This window comes from Peromyscus leucopus, chromosome 5 (assembly GCF_004664715.2).
Source record: "Peromyscus leucopus breed LL Stock chromosome 5, UCI_PerLeu_2.1, whole genome shotgun sequence".
NCBI classification, from domain to species: Eukaryota; Metazoa; Chordata; class Mammalia; order Rodentia; family Cricetidae; genus Peromyscus; species Peromyscus leucopus.
This window is the reverse complement of record NC_051067.1, coordinates 545536-558876: the sequence shown is the minus strand read 5'-3', so window position 1 is coordinate 558876 and position 13341 is coordinate 545536. Positions and strand designations below refer to the sequence as shown.

General features: G+C 42.2%; 1 protein-coding gene across 1 annotated transcript in view; it reads left to right on the top strand.

The window, feature by feature from the left end:
- The first annotated feature begins 807 nt into the window (after positions 1-807).
- Positions 808-13341, top strand: part of Cdk20 (cyclin dependent kinase 20) — a 57629-nt gene continuing 45095 nt past the window's right edge. The window contains exon 1 of the mRNA XM_028891722.2: positions 808-869. The gene's annotated coding sequence lies outside the window, so the exon portion shown is untranslated. The remainder of the gene's footprint in view (positions 870-13341) is intronic.

Below are 13341 nucleotides of genomic sequence, written 5' to 3'. Positions count from 1 at the left end.
TCAGCTGCAGCCATTAAGAGCACCCCCTGTGTGCATTTACTATGTTCCCTTATAAAAGGCAGACCGTGCCTGGCTCGCCTCTCCTTTCTCTTCCTTCGCGTTTCTGCCCCTTCTGTCCCCTCCCTTCAATAAATCTCCCCCTGTTGTATGGTGTGACTCCTTCCCGCCACTTTTAGAATACAACACAGGGTTTCTTTGTGTTGCCTTGGCTGTGCTGGATTTAGCTCTGTAAACCAGGCTGGCCGCAAACTCAGAGACCTGCCAGTCTCTGCCCCCACAAATGCTGGGATTAAAGGCGTTCGCCGCCGCTGCCACCACCACTGGGCTTTAAATTATTCTTAAACTGGGTGGTAGTGGTGCACACCTTTAATCCCTCAGGAGGCAGAGGCATGTGTATCTCTGTGAGTTCGAGGCCAGCCTGGTCTACAAAGCAAGTTCCAGGATAGCCAGGATTGTTATACAGAGAAACCTTATCTCGAAAATCAACCAACCAACCAACCAACCAACCAACCAACCAACCAACTAACCAACAAAAGATTTAAAAATTGAGACAAAAATAGCTATTGTAAGCAAGAAATCCATGTTAGCAGATAGTGAACCTGCCCTCTCAGGACTGATTTTGCTATAAAAAGAAACACCTCTATCTTTAGCTATCCATGCTTCCTTTCCAGGAAGACCTTCATAAGGCTTGTCAGTGTTATCTGCTCATGTGCCTGGTCCTTGGCCCCTCAGCACACATGGAACTGAATCTCTGCCAACAACCATGTGAGTCTGACACCAGTTGCTTCCCTCATCTGTCCTGTATGGGGCCTTGTACGTCAGGTGCCTGAGTTATAGCCTCACAGGAACTTGAGCAGAGGACCTGCCAGGTAATGCCTGGACCTCTACCCATAATAATGGTGAGATCAGAAGTGTTGTGTTGTGAGTGACTAAGCTTGAATTCATTTTTTTATGCAGTAGTAGTTAACTAACATTTGAGACAGCTTACAGCAGCTGTGGATTACTGGATTTTCCTTGTTTTGAAGGGTGGTACAATGTCATGTCACTAACCAAGAGCACTTGGAACACAATTCCTGGGTTAAAAGAAAGGAAGGTCTGGGGATGTGGCTTATTTGGTAATGGTCTTGTCTTGCTTGCATGGGCCCTGAGTTCAATCCTTAGCACCACAAAATGTGAAGGTGGTAGAGCAACCTTGGAATCAAAGCACTGGGGTGATCAGGAGTTAACAGTCAGCCTTGGTGGAGTTTGAGGCCAGTCTTCGATACAAGACTGAGTAAATGAACAAATGAACAAAATCAAGAGAAATTAAATAGAATAAGCTAGGCTTGATATTGCCAGCCTAAGATCCCCAGCTACTTGGGAGCCTGAGGTAGCTGAATCCCAAGTTCAAGGCTGTCTGGACAACTTTGTGAGACTGTCCAAATGCAAAATAAAAAGATGGCTCAAGATATAGCTTAGTGATAAATTAGCTCTGTTTACATTGGGGCCTCACAGTGTGTGTGACTCAAGCTGTGTTTTGAAGTATGTTTTCACTTTTAGGTATTTAAGATCTGGATGTAGTTCATCTCTGGGACTACCACAGAGATCCTAGGGATAGTTGCCCATTAGAAGACTTTTGCTTTCAAAAAGCTTCCAGGGAGGGATGCACTGTGGTATGGAGCTTCTATTGACTTATCAGAAAAAGTCAGTGTCCTAGAATGTGGACAGTTGGACAGTATTCTAAGGAGTCATGTGGTCAGTTGACAGGCACACACAAGGCTTGGGTGTCACAATTTCAGGAATGGGTGTCATCAGATAAGGGTGGATGAAGACCTCCCACATGTTACCACAGGGAATACAAGTATCCTTTGGCTCTGGTTTGTTCTTAGCTAGAATCTTGCTTTCATTTCCTTCAAGGAACACAAAGCATTATTCAACATTTAACAGTCTGAACAAAGTAGAAAATGTTGCTCGTGATTACTTTCTGATCATTTATTCAGTCCAGGCATTGTGCCAGTGTGCCTGACACACTAGGGCTGGCATGCTGCTGTATGGTTTGAGCACTTGCCTAGTTTGTACAAGGCCTAGGTTCTACCCCCAGCACCAGACTGAAATCAGTAAACAGAGTAAGGAGTTTCATTCTCTACTATGAACTGCAATTCTCCAATCTTTTGAGGAAAACTTGCCCTGTACTTTTAGACAGTATGTGGTGGTGCACACCATTAATTCTGGCACCCAGGAGGCAGAGGCAGATGGATTTCTGTGAGTTTGAGGTCTACATAGTGAGTTCAAGCCAGGAAGATCAGGAGCTCAAGGTGCTTTTCTGTTACATAGGATCAGCCTGTAAACATACTCACATCAAGAGAGAAGACATTTTAAAGAAAGAATGTAGCTGGAGTTTTCTCTCCGGGTCCCGCCAAGCCCCGGCAGTCTGAAAGCCCACTTATGAAATAAACACACAGATGCTTATATTATTTACACACTGTATGGCCATGGCAGGCTTCTTGCTAACTGTTCTTATATCTTAAATTAACCCATTTTTATTAATCTATAAGTTGCCATGTAGCTCGTGGCTTACTGGTATCTTAACATCTGCTTCTCATCATGGTGGCTGGCAGCGTCTCTCTGACTCAGCCTTCCACTTCCCAGAATTCTCCTCTCTCCTTGTCCCGCCTATACTTCCTGCCTGGCTACTGGCCAATCAGTGTTTTATTTATTAACCAATCAGAACAACACATTTAACATACAGAACATCCCACAGCAAAAGACACTTGAGGTACCAGGCTACTAAAACAGTGAACCTCAAAAAATTAATGAATGGCTAAAGTCCTGGTGTCGGTCAGAGGAACATGCCTCACGGGAAGAAAGTTCATACACTTATCAGACTACCTTGTAGGAGAGATTGCAGCTGAGATAATGATGAGTCAATGATGGATACGAGTGCTTGACCAAGACTGCTGAATCATGTATCCTCTTGGTCTGTTTAAACCTAACGATCATGTTGGTGTCAGAAATAGACATTTTTGGTTCTTTGCAATGTGACCAAGTTGAATACTTTCTCTGCTTTTTACTGTAACTTACCTCTTTAATGGTGTGTTAAAAGTGAGTGGCCACACCTAGCTTGTTGGGGCCACCTTAGGCTTTGACCCTTAAAACTCAAGTAACTTAAGCTATACCAGACCCTGTCTCAAAACACAGAAAACAACAAAGTAAATACTTTGAGTATTGAAAACAAAATCGGGCTGGGGAGATGGCTCAGTGGGTAAAGTGTTTCTGCACAAGTGTGAGGGACCAGAGTCAATACCCAAACCCACCTTATAAGCCATGTTTAAGGCATGGTGCTTGGGGAAGCAGAGACAGGAGGGCTTCTGGAGGTTTGATGTCCAGTCTAGCTTAATAGAGGAGCTCCAGGATCAGTAAGAGACACAATCTCAGAAAATAAGACAAATAGTGACAGAGGAGAACACTCACATCGGAAAAAAAGAAAAGAAATTCTATAAAGGATGCTTTTTTGATACAACGTTTGCTTTTTAGAACCTCTGAAAAAGGCAGGTAACATGAACAGAATTTCTAGAATTTTGAGTGTGGGACCCTCAACACTGGTAAGTTCAATGCTCAGCAGTCTAGCAGTTGCCTGGCAGGCACAGGACCCTGGTTTTGACCCCTCACACTTCATCATTGGGGAAGAAAAAAAAAAGATGGATACTTTTGTAGCCTATGGGCATAATTTTTCATGGGTTTATTTGGACTCCAGAAATAACAAGCTCACTGGGCTTAGGAAAGCTTTGCTTGTCATCTGGGCTTGGAATACAGCTGTGAGGTTCTGCTTGACTGCTGTCTGTGAGAGGAACTCCTCCTGATTCTGGCATTCTGATTGCCTGGAGGTGCCCCTCCCCTGGAACCGGATACTGCTTGCTGCTGGCGATTTGAGCTTCAGCACAAATTGTACTCCACTCAAAGCAGCCAGAGTCTCAATAAACAAAACTCAAACTTTGATCTGGAAGACTGTGAAGAAACCTGGTGGAGTCTCAGACAGCATGGATTCTGGAGGGACGGCGTGGGTCATACACAGACGCCCAGGGTTATACACAGACGCCCACAAGAGAGGGCTTGTTCTCTAATGGAGCCTTCTGCTTCAGGCTTCCCATTCCACTAATACAAAAAACTAATTACATTCCTTCCTTGTGATGTCTGCCAAAACTCACAAGTTCAGGCTGGCGCATCACGGGACCATGAACACCCCACTCATTCCTGGCAGACCGGACTCCTGACCTCATTTTGGGGATGGTTCAATGAAGTCTGTTAGCTGTTACTGCTAGCGTTCCAGATTGTTTCCAGTTTGCAACAACAGACTTAGATGGACTGCACTTTCCTTCTGGTACATCGAATACTTTGGTAAAAACAAGTGTTCTTTACAGTGCAGCAATCCCTGAAAAGGAATCTTTTCTAGGCTGTTCTCTTAATGAGCCATTAAGAAGAAAGATTGGGAAGCAATGCAAGCATATTTAGAAAACTCTTCCTAACTCAGGATATCCATCCTGCCCATTCTGGAACATGATGTGTCTTAGTGAAGTTGTGTAAAACATTTTCTAGTGATGATGCTTTTACAAAATCTCTTCCTGATATAATGTCTGAACGGGAATTGGGGATGATTTTAAAATGTAGAATTATGACTGGTGAGAAGCATTTAGTGATTTTGCAATCACAGAAGGAAAAAAGTACCCCATTCCGAGAAGATACAGTGGAGAGCGATTATCAAAGTCTGTTTTTCAAAACTGTTCTCAAAGGCTCATCCCTCCTCTGGAAGGAAGGGCCTCTCTGTATTCTTTGTCCAGCTGGGAGGATGTTTTGAATTCCAGCTGACTCCTGACTCTGCATCATGCCCCACAGTGCTGACTCTAGTCAGAGAAAGCTGAGAAGAACAGAAGTTAAAAACCCAAAAGGCAAATTCTGTTCAGGAACTGTTGCAACAAGGGAAGAGGGAACTCTGTAGAAAGAGCTCTTCTCAAGACACAGACACCAGTACAAATTAGGATTTGTGGTCAGGACTGGGAGGGGCCAGTGGATGGGAAATTACTAAATAGAAACATTAGAAGTGACTGGGGTTCTAAGTATATTGACTTTGCAGTGTTCTTGAATTAGCAGGTCAGGGAGCAAGGACAGAGTCCGGGGTTGGGTCTGTAACAACTTAGTGAGGTCTCAGTGGTGTCAGAGCAAGGCCAGTGTGTCTGTCTCTTGGAGGAACAGCTGCAGAGCTTGCTGTTTTTTTCTTTTTCTTTTTCTTTTCTTTTTTTTTTCCGAGACAAGTGTACTGTGTAGCCCTGGATGGTCTTGGACTCACTATGCAAACCAGGCTGCTCCTGAACTCACAGAGGTCTACTTGCTTCTGTTTCCTAAATACTGGGATTGTAGATGTGCACCACCGGGGCCTGGCTGAACTTCTGTGGTTTTGTTTTTGTTTTTTGTTTTCCAATGAAGGACACCTCTAGCTCAGTCACACTCACAGTCCTGAAACAGCTGAATTGTCCCAGAAAAATGAATCGGCTGTTTGCAGTTCCTCTAAACTAGCAACCCAACTACGAATTTCAGAGGGAACTACAGATCCTGGGGTAGGAGACTGGCTGCTCTCCTGTGGAAAGCCACAATGTGGCTTTTCTTCTACATGCTCTGTTACATGAAGTTCAGGTGGGAAAGGCTTCCAGTCTTTCTCTGCTAACTTCTTCCATTAACATGTTAATCTTCCTAAAATAAGTTTTTATTGTAACATTTATTCTTTATTTTTGTGTCTATGTGAGGGTATGGGGATGTGCATGCATTCTATGGAGCATGTGTGGAGGCTAGAGGAAACTTGCAGAGTCAGAATTTTCATCTTCCACCACGTGGAACCTGAGCATAGAAATTATTTCATCAGGCTTGGCGCCAAACACCTTTACCTGCTGAGTTATCTTGCCAGCTCTCAGATGTTAACCTCATAGTTTTTTTTTTTTTTTTTTTTTTTTTTTTTGGTCTCTACTCTGCAGCTACAGACAGTATTATTATCTGCCTGAGTCGATGCCTCAGATAAGTTTAAAAAAATATTTAAAGGAAGTCAGATAGAAAGCTACTTAGCTTTGTTAGTTGATGTTTTTGTTTTCTTGAGACAGGATCTTGCTATGTAGCCCAGGCTGGCCTCAAACTCACAGTGCTCTTCCCCCACAGCCTCCCAAATGCTGGGATTGCAGGCAGATGTCATCATGCCCAGAGCCACATTACTTTTGTTCTCTAGCCATTTCCTTGCAACAGAGACGTGCCTTCCTGGGCTGAGCAGGAGTCTCATAAGTGTAGCATGAATTCTAATTAGTCTTAATAATAAAAACGCAGAGCCAGATATCAGGGTAAATGCTGAAAGATCAGAGAGACAAAGGAGCAGGGCACAGCCACTTCTTACCTCACCAACTCCTCAGCCTGAAAGGGGTGAGCTCCTGTCTCCTCCCACTTTGTATTCCTCCCTCTGCCCAGCCATATCACTTTCTATTTCCTCCTCCCAGTGCTGGAATTAAAGGTGTGTGCCTCCAAAGTACTGGGATCAGAGGCATGAGATCCCAGGTGCTGGGATTAAAGGTGTGCCACCACTGCCAAAACTCTGGTTAACTAGTGGCTGGCTCTGCACTCTGATCTCCAGGCAAGCTTTATTTGTCAGAGCACAAACAAAACATCACCACACCTAAGACTGAGGAAACTAATGAAACTCACAAGGCTGAGGAAGCTGAGGAAGTTACTGGATTAAAAAAAAAAAAAGCCTGACCTGACCTTATGAGACAAGGAGTCTCCAAATATACTGTTGAGTTTCGTTTTGTGTTGGCCGTCTACTGCTGGGCATGCAGCCTACCCTTAGGAGTAGTTTGTTTCGTGCCAGCAGTGGTGGCACATGCTTTCAATCCCAGCAGAGGCAAGCGGATCTCTATGAGCTTGAGGCCAGCCTGGTCTACAGATCAAGATCCAGGACAGGCTCCAAAACTACACAGAGAAACCCTGTCTCGAAAAACCACCCACCCCACACACAAAAATGTTTCCTGAGTGAGACCCCCTTGGAGAAAACTAAATTTTCATTTGCAAATGGTTATCAATTGGAGATAGCTTCTAGGTTAGTAGGTGGGGGCTTGTGTCCACTTCTCCTTTCAGCTCTAGGATCCCATGAGTGCAGATCTATACAGGCCTTACGTTACTGGTACCTACCAGATATGACCACTCAGACACAGTTTATAGTCAACCGAAAGTCTTTATTCCACATGTGCCTCCTGCTTTGGTCTCTGTGAGCTCTTATGTGGGGCGATCCTGTTAAAGTGGAGGGCCTTGTTTCCTTGTGTCCTTGATCCCCTGTGGCTCTTACCCTCTTTCCGCTTCACCTTCCATAGAGTTTCCTGAGCCCTGAGGGGAAGGATTTGATGGAGACATCTATTTAGTGCTCAGTGTTACAAGGTCTCTCACTCTCTGCATATTAGTGGTAGGTCTTAGTATTTATTCTTACCTGCTCCTAGAGAAAACTTCTCTGATGATGACTGAGTAAGGGACTCATCTACAAGTACAGCAGAATGTCATTAGGAGTCATTTTATTGCTTTCTTCTTCTTCTCCTTCTTCTTCTTCTTCTTCTTCTTCTTCTTCTTCTTCTTCTTCTTCCTCCTCTTCCTCCTCCTCCTCCTCTCTCTCTGGTTTTTTTGAGACAGAATTTCTCTGTGTAGCGTTGTGCCTGTCCTGGAACTCACTCTGTAGCCCAGGCTGGCCTCGAACTCACAGAGATCCTCCTGGCTCTGCTTCCCAAGTGCTGGGATTAAAGACGTGTGCCACCACCACCCGGTACCATGTTCTTTTAGTAGAACAGTAGTAATTGGTTTTACTCTGGGTTCCTGAGCTATGGGTTTCAAGTTCTTGGTCACCCAAACAGCACTGGGTATGGGTTCCATCTCATGGAGTGGACCTTAAATCAAACCAGATATTAGCTGGTTACAAGCAGGGCACCATTGTAGATCAAAGGGTTTGTCACTGGGTTGATGTTTAAGTTTTTCCCTTGGTAGCATGCAGAGTACATCCCTAAATCAAAGATGCTAGCCTGTAGGGGTGAAGGCTCTATGTAGGCACCAGCTTGACTTGTCCATGTTCAGTGAGTTGCTTTGGTGTTGTCTTCAACAATAGGGACTTGCTTAAGTTTGTGGAGAGCAACCGGTAGTCTTGGCAACAGCATAGGTTGTTTAGGGGTTTCTATGAGACTCAATTTGATGTAACCTAATCCTTGTACTGGAAGCTTCTTTGTGCCAATGAGTGGGTCTCTGAGTCTATATTGGTTTCTTGTGCCTTTTCTTGGACTCTTTTCCTTCTGTTTGTTTTGTCCTATTATGATGTATTAATTTTTGTTTTATCTCATATTTTACTTTATTATTGTCCCTTCAAATTCAGTTTGTTTTCTAATGAGAGACAGAAATGGGGTGGAACCAGATGTGAAGGGAGGTGGGGAGGAACTGGGAGAAGTAGAGGGAGGAGAAACCATAATCAAGGTATAGTATCTGAGGGGGGAAAATCTATTTTAAGTAAAAGGAAAAAAAAGAAAGAAAGTTACAAGATTCACAAGACCCTTCCTCAAGGTTGTAACTGCTAGGCAGAGGAAGTTCTCCTGCTGGCTGGGTTGTCTGCACGTTGGGTGAGATAGCTGGTGGGATGCAGTGTTCATGACTTGTCCCATGTTGAAGCTGGGTATTCAATGATGCAGCTGCCTTCGAGTCACCCATTCTCCTGTAAGTAAACCAACTAAGCTGACTAAACCGAACTTGAGTGCAATCGTTTCTTTGATCTGTTATCTGTGCCTGATCTGGGGTAAAGAGGTTTTCATGTCTTCCCAGGAAAAGCCTCATACCAGATTTCCAATACAAAGCTACATCAGTGAGGTTTGTTTTAATTCCCAAGAGACATAACTGAGATCAGTTGTGAAGGCTGGTTTCACTGGGCTGCAAAGGACTTAAATTATACATAGCTTAGCCGAAGGCCTGTCAATAAATGGTTCTGAAGAGGCTGATGCAGCAGCTCTGAGATGCCTTCTCAATTCTTCCTGCTTGCAGGGATAATTCTTGGTTGAGACCTGATAGATTTTACAGCCACTTTCACCAACCAGACCTGATACGAATAATTTATTGCAACTAAACTGTTTGTATAGACAGCGTGCTTCCTCTGAAAACCTGGGGGTTTTGCAGCTGGAAGGCACTGTGTGCTGCTGGGAGCATCCTGAACTTGACTGCTGAATCTGAGAAGCCTCTGTGGTTGACAATACTTAAACACATCCTGTGCGACAGCACTGTGGAGAGCAGCTAGGAGCTTCATTTCCCCGGACTTCCCTCAATGTGCCTTTTCCCTTTGTTGACTTTCTTTCACGGGAGCAATAATTGACTATGAGAATAACAGTGCCTGTGAGTCTTTCCCATGAATCACTGAACTTGATGGTGATCCTGGGGATTTGGACAGTCTTTTCTCTAAAATCTGTTCTGTTCTTTCTTTTTAAAATAATATTTATTTATTTACTTATTTACTCATTTATGTGTGTGTGTGACATTTATATGGTTGCCTATGGAGGCCAGAAGAAAGCATTGGGAGCCCTAGACTTAGTTAGACCTGAATTCAGTTCCTCTGGAAAAGCAGCAACTGCTCTTAATCACTGAGCTGTCTTTTTGGAAAAGTGTATAGAATTCCATGATTTTCATAGATCCTTGAAGATCTAAAACAAAACAAATATACGTAGTTTCTTTCTTTCTCTCTCTCTCTCTCTCTCTCTCTCTCTCTCTTTTTTTTTTTTTTTGCTGTTGTTGTTGAGACAATTTGACTATGTACTCCAGGTAAGCCTCAAATTCTCTTTTTTTTTTCTTTTTTTTTTTTTTTTTTGGTTTTTTTTTTGAGACAGGGTTTCTCTGTGTAGCTTTGCGCCTTTCCTGGAACTCACTTGGTAGCCCAGGCTGGCCTCGAACTCACAGAGATCCGCCTGGCTCTGCCTCCCGAGTGCTGGGATTAAAGGCGTGCGCCACCACCGCCCGGCAAGCCTCAAATTCTCAGCAATCCTCCAGTGCTGGAATAATAGGTATATGTCACCATGAAAAATATTTCTATATTGCAGGGCCTGGTGGTGCATGCCTTTAATCCCAACATTCTAGAATCTGAAGCAGTGAACTCCGTGAGTTCGAGGCCAGCCTCATTTACCCAAGTTTCAGGCCAGCCAGAGCTACAAATTTCTATAACTTTTCTATATAATATCATAAGCCTTTCCCAATACCTGAGAGTTAAGGTACTTGAAGACAGCAGATAAAGCTTTAATTGCCTGCAAAGATAATGTGTTTTTCTTAATGTCACCACAAACACGGATGTTAAGAACAACAAATTTGAAGCCTGAATGACAGCTTATTGGATAAAGGCAAGCCTGACTTGCTGAGCTCCCACCCTGGGACCCACATGGTGAAAGGAGAAAACTGACTTCTACATGCTGTTCTCTGACCTGCCACCACACTAAAAATAAATAATAAGATGTAAACAATATTACCAACAACAAAGGACAGCTGGGTGTCAGAGCTGAGTCTGTAATCCCAACACTCAAAAGGTTCAGGCAGAAAGATCATTATAAGTTTAAGGCCAACTTGGGCTCTAAGATGAGTTCAAGGCCAGCCCAAGTTATATATAAAGGAAAATTGAAACTACAGCAAATGAGCCTTGCATATTAGGTCAGAATGTTCGTGATCTTGAGTTTTGCTGTATTGGCATTCCTCTTTCACCTCTAAATCTAAATAGTATGCCTCATAAAACCACCTTACAGTGTCATTTACAAAAGGAAATTCTTTTAATTAATTTGAAAACTATATTTATTTATTGTGCATGCACATGTATCTGGATATAAAAGGATAACTTCTGTGAGTCAGTTCATTTCTTCTACCTTGTGGATTTTGGGGAAGAACTTGAGTTGTCAGGCTTGGTGGTAAGTTCTTTTACCTGTTGATCCATCTCTCCAGGCACAAAAAGAAATTCTTTTTTCTTTCCTCTTTCTTTCCTTCCTTCCTTCCTTCCTTCCTTCCTTCCTTCCTTCCTTCCTTCCTTCCTTCCTTCCTTCCTTCCTTCCTTTTTTGAGACAAGTTTTCTCTGAGTAGTCATGGTTGTCCTGTAACTTGCCCTATAGACCAGGCTGGCCTTGAACTCACAAAGATACACCTGCCCCTGATGCCTGAGTGCTGGGATTAAAGGTGTGAGCCACCACACAAAAGGAAATTCTTTAAGATGGGAGAAATAAGTAGAACTGACTCATTTGTTTTACAGTGTCAAACTTCACATTTAAGCTTTGCTTAATGTTTAAACAATGTTGAAAGTGTATCTTTTAAGGAATATAATTTAGAAAGCCACAGGATCATATATGTAGCCATTCTAGACACCTAGAAGCCTGTACCCATGTCTCAGGAACTTGTACTGCCCTTTACCTATACAAATCTGTCTAACAACTTAATAACCTTGATTCTTGATCTGGCTGAAATGCTTTTCTGTGATGTGGTCAAGGATTTGTCTTTACCTGATGTAGTTCCAATGAGACAGACTCATAAATGCTCATATATTTGAATGCTTAGTCACCAGGGGTGGAACTGTTTGGGAAGGTTAGAAGGTGTGGCCTTGTTGGAGGTTGTGTATCACTGGGAGTGGACTTTGAGGTTTCATAAGCCCACATTTGTAGCTGGAACTTTCTCCAGTCTCATCCAGCCCCCACGGTCCCGCAGCCACTTATAAAATAATCACTCAGAGGCTAATATTAATTATAAACTGTATGGCCAATGGCTTAAGTTTCTTGCTAGCTAGTTCTATCATCTTAAATTAACCCATTTCTATTCATCTATAAGTTGCCACATGACTGTAGTATTACCAGTCTGTTGACACGTTGCTCCTTGGGTGGCGGGCTGGCGTCTCTTCCACCTCTGCTTTTCTTATTCCTGTCTCTCTCTAGGATTTCCCACCTGGCTATAGCCTATCTCACCAGGGGCCAGGGCAGTTTTTTTATTAACCAATCATAGCAACACATATTTACAGCATACAGAAAGACCATCTCACAGCACTTCCCCTTTTCTGTCTAATCAAAAAGGAAGGTTGTAACTTTAACATAGTAAAATTACATATAACAAAACAGTTATCAAGTAAGAATTACAGTTACAATATCTAGTCTATTTGTATTTGGCAAATTTAAAGAAAATATTCTATTATCTGTCCTATATTTGTGAGTCTAAAGTTTCATATCTAGTTTATATTTTATCATAATGAATGAAAATTATAACTGTCTACATGAGATGGTCCATCATACTACACTTCTAGCCAGAATCTCAGACAGTTCTTATCCATTACTGAGACTGGCTGTGGACTCAATTGCTAGCTATATTAAGACCTAACTATCTAAGCTTTCTTACAGGACCCCACAGAGATATCATTACCCCCTAAACAGCAGGAAGTAATTCTTTTTTTTTTTTTTAAAGATTTATTTATTATGTATACAGTGTTCTGTCTGCATGTATCCCTACACACCAGAAGAGGTCACCAATCTCATCATAGATGGTTGTGAGCCACCATGTGGTTGCTGGGAATTGAACTCAGGACCTCTGGAAGAACAGCCAGTGCTCTTTAACCTACGAGCCATCTTTACAGCCCCGTAGGAAGTAGTTCTAAAAAAATGATGCCCCTCTCCCAAAGGTTTCATTTTTCTCAGGGTTATGGATAGATGGTTGTAGGGTTGGGGTTGGAACCATAAAATTTGAACTCAGCTTCTCCTTTAGAAAAGAAAAAGGGGAATAGATAGGTATAGGATATTAAGGTAGATTATTGTATTTACTAGTAAATTAATTCAGTAAAATATCAGCCTTACATAATTTGCACTGAAATGGATTCTTGTATATTGGTACAAATGTAAGCTATTCTTATATTCCTATTTAAGATAATTTGTATATTGATACAAATGCAAACCTATATTTGTTGTATTGTATACATATTCCTACTCCTGTTTGAAATATTTTGTATATTGATGCAAATGTAATATTATATTTGTCATACTGTACATATGTTCTATCTCTGTTTAGGACATTTTGTATATTGATGCATATTTAGGATTATTGTCATATTGCATGTTGCACTATACATTCCTATGTCTTTTTAAGCTATTTTGAGGTCATTGTCCTTATATGGTACATCTACTTTACAGACTGTTTATCTTGATATTGTAAAGCCTTAGTCTTTAGGTTATTTAGGTAGATAAGACTTACAGATTAATAGTCACCTATGCTTGTCATTTCTATAGTTATGCTAGTTAGGTTCTCCAACTCTACAGAAACATATGT